Here is a 6,802-nt window from a genome sequence, read left to right as displayed (position 1 = left end):
TACTATATATATATATATATTATTATTACTTATACTACTACTACTACTACACTACACACACACACACACACACACACACACACACACACACACACACACACACACACACACACACACACACACACACACACACACACACACACACACACACACACACACACACAACACATATTGAATACTTTTCAATTTAAAATTTCAAATAGGAAATGCAGTTTTTCAATCAAATTGTATCTAATTGAATCCAATTAAATCCAAAAAAGTATTTTATTTAAAATACGCATTCAGATAAAAAAAATTTTAATCCATTTTAGTCCATTCTCATTTGCTGAGTACTTCACTTTATATTCTTTCCACTTTGGTTAGAGGGTGTATAAGTGAGTGCATGTATGCGAGTATGCTTAGCAATTAATAAGCGGATTGAGGTAGAATCAGCGAGAAGTTTAATTATGAGCTAATTAGTTTGTTAGAAGCGGAAGATAGGCGAGCAATTAGAGAAGAAGCTTTTGATGCATTAGAAAGGTGTATCAGACGCGATACACCAAGATGAGGAATAAGGCGCGAAATAACGGCGCGTAAAAACGATAAGAAGAAGGAGAGATGGCGAGTATAGATAAGGTAGGAAAAAGTAAACAATAAGCAGCATTTATTGACAGAGGATAAATCAAAGGTAGATTTAAAAAAAGTGACATTTGATATGACAGAGGAGAAAAGTATAATGGAAAGGGTAAAGATAATAAGTAAATGAAGAGATTAAGAAGAATTTTACAAAGGCGAGGAAAGAAATAAAAGAGTAGTGTAAAGGGAGGTAGCTAGAATAAGAAGGGACATAGAAGAGGATGTGGATAGAGAAATTAGAAAATTTAAGAAAAAATTGGAGGAGGTTATGAAAGAATTGGAAACAATAAAGAAAGAATTAGTCAGAAAGTAATAGGAAAATGATAGAGAGTTTGAAGGACAGAAGAAGCTTAAGCGAAGGATTATGATAGCGAGGGAAGAAGCATAAGTAGTTTTGGAAGGAAAGGATATAATTCAAGGGCAGGATCTATGGTAAGCGAGGGGGGTTTAAGTTGTAGGGAGATAAATGTTATAAAGAAATAGGTTTCAAATAGTGAAAAAGGGGAGAGGAAAAAAAAATAATTATAAAAGGAACAGATATATCGAGGAGGATAGAAATAGATGGGAAAGAAAGGGGAAAATGGATCAAAAGATTTATAAAAGAAAGATGGGGAGGAGAAGAATGTAGCCTTCTTGAGGATAAACGGAACAGTGATTAGAGTAGGAAGTGAGGAGAAAAGGAGTGAAATAATGAGGAATAAGCATAAGTTAAAAAGAAGTATTTTTATTGAAAATGATTTGAGCTGGGAGGAAAGGAAAATTCAGAAGAGGATTAACAAATGAGTTAAGAAGCAGAAAGGGGAAAGAAAAGATATAAAGATTGAATTAGATAAAGTAAGAATAAGTGGAACATGAAAGGCATGGAATGTAATTAAGAGGAAGGATGAAGAAAAAAGGAAGAATAAGGTAGGTAAGGAAGATGAGGTAACAGAGATAGGTGAAGATGAGAAAGGAAAAGGAAGGGGATAAAAAAATCAAAATCAAAAACAAAATTTTGCATGAGCCAAGAAGGAAGAAATAGTAATTTAAAAAGAGGTAAGATAATTAGAAAAGAGACAGAAGGAATAGAAGGAAAAAATCAGACAGTGAAATTAAGCAAACGGGCAAAAGGGCGTAAATAGGAAAAACAAAGAAAAATATTATTTAGGAACATAGCAGGTGTAGAAGGATCTGGATTTTTGGGGTTATGTGAAAAATTGATTTTGTGAGTTTATACGAGGCATGGTTAAACGAAAAAGGTTGGGATGCAGTGAAGAATAGGCTACTTAAGACACATGTATGGAAGTGCAGTTATGCTAAGAAGGAAAAAAAAGAGGGCAAATGATGGTTTTATAATTGTAAAAAGAAAAGGATGGGAGAATAAGGAAGATAGGTTAATTAGTAAAGAGTGGGAAGGAGTAATCATATCAGAGTTAATGATGGGAAGGGAAAAGATAGATATAATCAGTACGAAAAACAAGGAGGGAAAAATTTGGATATAAAGATAGAAAATATTAAGAAGAAATGTACGGAAGGAAAGAATGTAATTATAGGAGGTGATTTTAACATTAGAATTGAGGAATTAGGAGAAGAGGATTTAGAGGATGATGGAAAGGATAGATGTAACAAGAATAGGAAATGGAGGTAGAGATTTTGTAGAAATAATAACGAAATATGAATGGCACATTCTGAACGGAAGATCAAGAGGCTATTGGGAGGGGAAATATACGTATGTAGGAGCAAGAGGTAGCTCGGTAATAGATATATGTGATGGTTAATGATAATATTTGCGATAGAATTTAGGATCGACGCGAGAGCGGATCACTGAGCCTGACATTAGAGGAAGAAACTGTTATGGGATTGGAAGAAAATGACGCAGAAGAGGACCGGGACGAAGAGAACAGAGTCAACAAGAAAGAAGAAATTATCGTATGGAATAAAGAGATCATAGAAAGATACAATAAAAACAAGAGGTGATAAATGATGAGAAAGATATGGATAAAGGCAAGAGAAATAGGAAGGAGAAAATGAGGAAGAAGTAAGGAAGAAGAAATGTAGGACGAATTAAAACAGATTGTATTAAAAATGTCATGAAGAAAAAAGTCAAAAAGAAGAAGAAAAAGTGGATTCAAGGACTGATGGGATATTAGCTGTTCCAGGAAGAAGAGAGAGGTGAAGAGAATGTGTAGGAAATGGAAAAATGGAAAAGAGACGGGAAAAAAATATTTAGAGAAGAGTTCAGAGAATTATTGGAGAAGAAACAAAATGAAAAAAGAGAAGAAGAGGAGGAGGAATTGAAAAAGTTGAAAAGGGAAGTAGACATATGAAAGTACATAGGAAGAGAGATAAGAAGATTTGGAAAAAGAATAATATAAAGGATGAAGAATGGAAGAAATATTTTAAAGAGCTATTGGACGGCACTGAAGTGGATGTAAATAAGATACTGCAGAACATCGGTCAGCTCTCTAAGCTAGAAGAAGAAGAAGTAGATATAAATAAAGAAGAAAGTGAAGAAGAAGAACTGAAAGAAGACTGAAAAAATTGATAGAGCGTTATTCAAAATGAAGAAAAAAAAGATAGTAGGAAAAGATAGTGTGCCTGATGGAAGCCTGGATATATGCAGGTGAGGGCTTACGGAAGAGGTTTATGGAATTACTACAAAAATTTACAGAGCTCACCGAGCTTCAAGTAGTAGTCGTTGAGCTTCAAGTGGGGGTCGTTTGCCGGAATCGATCCGAAATGTGCAAATTTTTGCGAGCACTGCTATATACTATTAATATTTTTTCATATCATATGCATTATTAATTGTTTTCTATTGATGCACATATAATGTATATATTTCCTTCTTATTAATCAATATTTATGATTTTTTGCATGTATCTATATTTATTTTCAGAATTTTATATTTTTTATATATATATATATCTTTGTCTACACAGTATATTTTATAGGGGAAACCGAAGCACCATGGAGGCATCATGGGATCATTGATTGTTTAATATAATCTAGAATGTTTAAATTAATATTGGAAGTACAAATAAGTTTCCGCCGTTTTTAATAAAAAATTAAGCATTTATTGTGAAAGAACGGTACATAATGTTTTATTCAAAGTAATGGCCATCGCTAGCCACTACTTTTTCCCATCTTTCTGGTAGCATGTGGATTCCACGTCGGAAGAACGCTTCATCTTTTGAGGCTATCCAATCATCGATGCAATTTTTGGTATCTTCATTGATGTGATGTGCTGTTCAGACAGGCCATGCGTCATCGATCGGAACCAGTGGTAGTTGGAAGGAGTAATGTCTGGAGAATACGGCGGATGGGATAGAACTTCCCATTTGAGTGTTTCTAAGTAGGTTTTGACCGTAACATTAACATGGTCGAGCATTATCATGCAGGAGAATAATTTTCATCATGCCTGGAGTAGTAGTGGGCGCGTTTTTCCTTGAGTGCTTGGCTCAATCTCATCAATTGTGTTCGGTAGAGAGTCCCAGTAATGGTCTCGTTTGGTTTGAGTAACTCATAATACACGACACTAAGCTTATCCCACCAAATACACAACATGAGTTTTTTTCCATGAATATTTGGCTTGGCTGTTGATGTTGAAGCATGACCAAGTGTTATGTTCCCATGATTTCCTCTTCTTTGGTTATCATAGTGGATCCATTTTTCATCACCAGTGACTATATGCAAAAAATCCTTTCGTTTATGCCTGGCAAGCAGCATTTCACATGTGAAAAATCGGCGTTCAACGTTTCTCGGCTTCAGTTCATATGAACCTAATTCCCTTGCTTTTAAATCATTCCCAATGATTTCAAATGATATGAAATTTGTTGAGTCACTCCTAATGTAAGTACAAGTTCTTTTTGCGTTTGGCACGAATCTTCATCCAATAATGCTTCCAATTCCGCGTCTTCGTACACTTTCGGCCTTCCTCTACGTTCTTTGTCTTCGACGTCAGATTTACCGTTCTTAAACTTTTGAAACCACTCACGACAACTTCTCTCACTTAAGGCAACATCACCATATGCTTCTATAAGCAATCTATGAGCCTCAGCTGCAGATTTCTTCAAATTAAAGAAGTAAATCAAAATTTCAAATGATGCTTATTCGGCTCAAAACTCGACATTTTCGTACAAAAAAAATATATATGATGCTGATACAAAATCGCTAATATTTCAAGGTTATGGTGTTGCCGAATGTCCAATTTTACGATATGTCGTTTTACATCAAACAATTTTAACTATAGTTTATTAGTGGCACTGTCTTTTGCAAATGGCGAAAACTTATTTGTACTCCCAATACTACTGGTACAATATGACTGTTACTTCGTTGCCCATACTTTTTATCTAGGTAACAGTGATTAAGTTCTATTGTATCGAAAAACATCGATCATAGTTTTCGTAGTGCAATAGTAACTTTTTAACCGCATAAATGTTTTAATATTATTTTTATAGTAGAAGATGCATGTGAAGATAAGATGCAAGTTTTTGCTCATCTTTTCTCATCTTATTACATTACAAATAATAATCTAACATCTATTTTTTTATCGTTTTCTATTAAATGTATAATTAAATGTATAATTGAGGTGCCATGAGTTATAATAATATAATTAAATATAATATAATTAAATATTCATGATGAAACAATATAGAACGGAACAATATAGAAAGTATATGTACTAAAAAGACAATTTATTCTTCTAAGTAATTAATTTTATTTTATCGTAATAAGTTTTTTATCTTATAATAATAGTTATTTTTTATTTGTTTTCTTATAATTTTCTATTATTGTCTATCTATATATTTTCTATGTATTATTTAATATTTATAATTATAAATAGGTATAATATAGGTATAATTATATTTTATTGCTTAATAACTATGCTAAGAATATGTAAGTTAATTAAAAATACTTTTCAACTTTCGTCATCATTATTTCTTACATAAGGGTCTGAGAGTCACAAGAATTGTCGTAACACTTATTTAGAGACTTAAGTTGTAATAAGTAACGTACAAGCTTTAGCGTACGATTTATTGCCATCTCTTGGCAATACAGCAATAAGTTGTCATACGTGAAAGCATGCGTGCGTTACTTACAATTTAAGCATAAATGTTACAATTCTTGTGTTCAGATCCTAATGGCCATTCTACAATAAACCATTAGTAATAAATCAGAAGTCAGAAACTAAAAATTGACTAATCATAGTCAAATGTAAGAAAAATAATTAATTGATCAATTTCTAGCTTCTGACTTCTGATTTTTTACTAATGGCTTATTGTAGAATATGTGTAATGGCCGCACAGACTCTTGCATAATGCATAATGCATAGTAAGGGAATCAATCAATCGAAATTTTTCTTTTTCATGAAATGAGAGAAAAGAAAAGATTCTGATTAGTTGATTCATTTGTGCACTATGCGTTATACATTATGCAAAAGTCTATGTTGCGATCTTAATCCTACTATTTTGTGTGTGATTTATGATACTTCGGATAGGGGGCACCATGGGTGATGTCTTAAAAAATATATTTTTATTTTTTCTTAAAACTAATAAATGTTTACTAAATATACTTATTAAATTTAAAATTTGCATTATGCTTTAATTATTTAAAAAATGATACAAAAATTTTTATATTTAGATGTACTTTTAAGAGTTTAAATTTTTGTGACTCTTAGTGTCCCCTTTGATTATAAACATATAAACTGCTAGTTCTTCATTTTTGCTATAGGAAATGCATGCTTTCGGTGTCGCCGTACTGAAGTTGGTTGAAGATTGTTAGGTTCCACCCCGAACAATAAGAATCGGCAAGTTCAGATGCGAAAGTTGCCATGCTTATATTATATACGCACCGTTACTGACCGCTTTTCTTCTTCTTTTTCTTCTTCTGTTTTCCCCTTATTGATTTTCCGACTCAAGTACAGAGTCACAGGACTATGCAAATTAATGGATTCTAAAATCCTTTGAATGTCTCCTCAAGAAGCAAAGATATTTTTCTGACCATTGCACATCGTAAACATGCACATACTATAGTCAAAGCTCCCCACTCCCGCAGAAAATTACTGTCCGAGGCGGAGCCTAATCTTCCAGCTTGGCGACACATCTGAAGTTGGCTACTGGCAGTCCATGGATGCATTTGTTTATGCAATTATTGTCGCAAATGTCATTCGTATTTTATTCTATCTGCGAAAGCGACTGCAACGCAGTTC

Source organism: Atta cephalotes (genome assembly GCF_000143395.1).
Source record: "Atta cephalotes unplaced genomic scaffold scaffold00011, whole genome shotgun sequence".
Classification (NCBI taxonomy): Eukaryota; Metazoa; Arthropoda; class Insecta; order Hymenoptera; family Formicidae; genus Atta; species Atta cephalotes.
Note: the sequence above shows the minus strand (reverse complement) of the source record.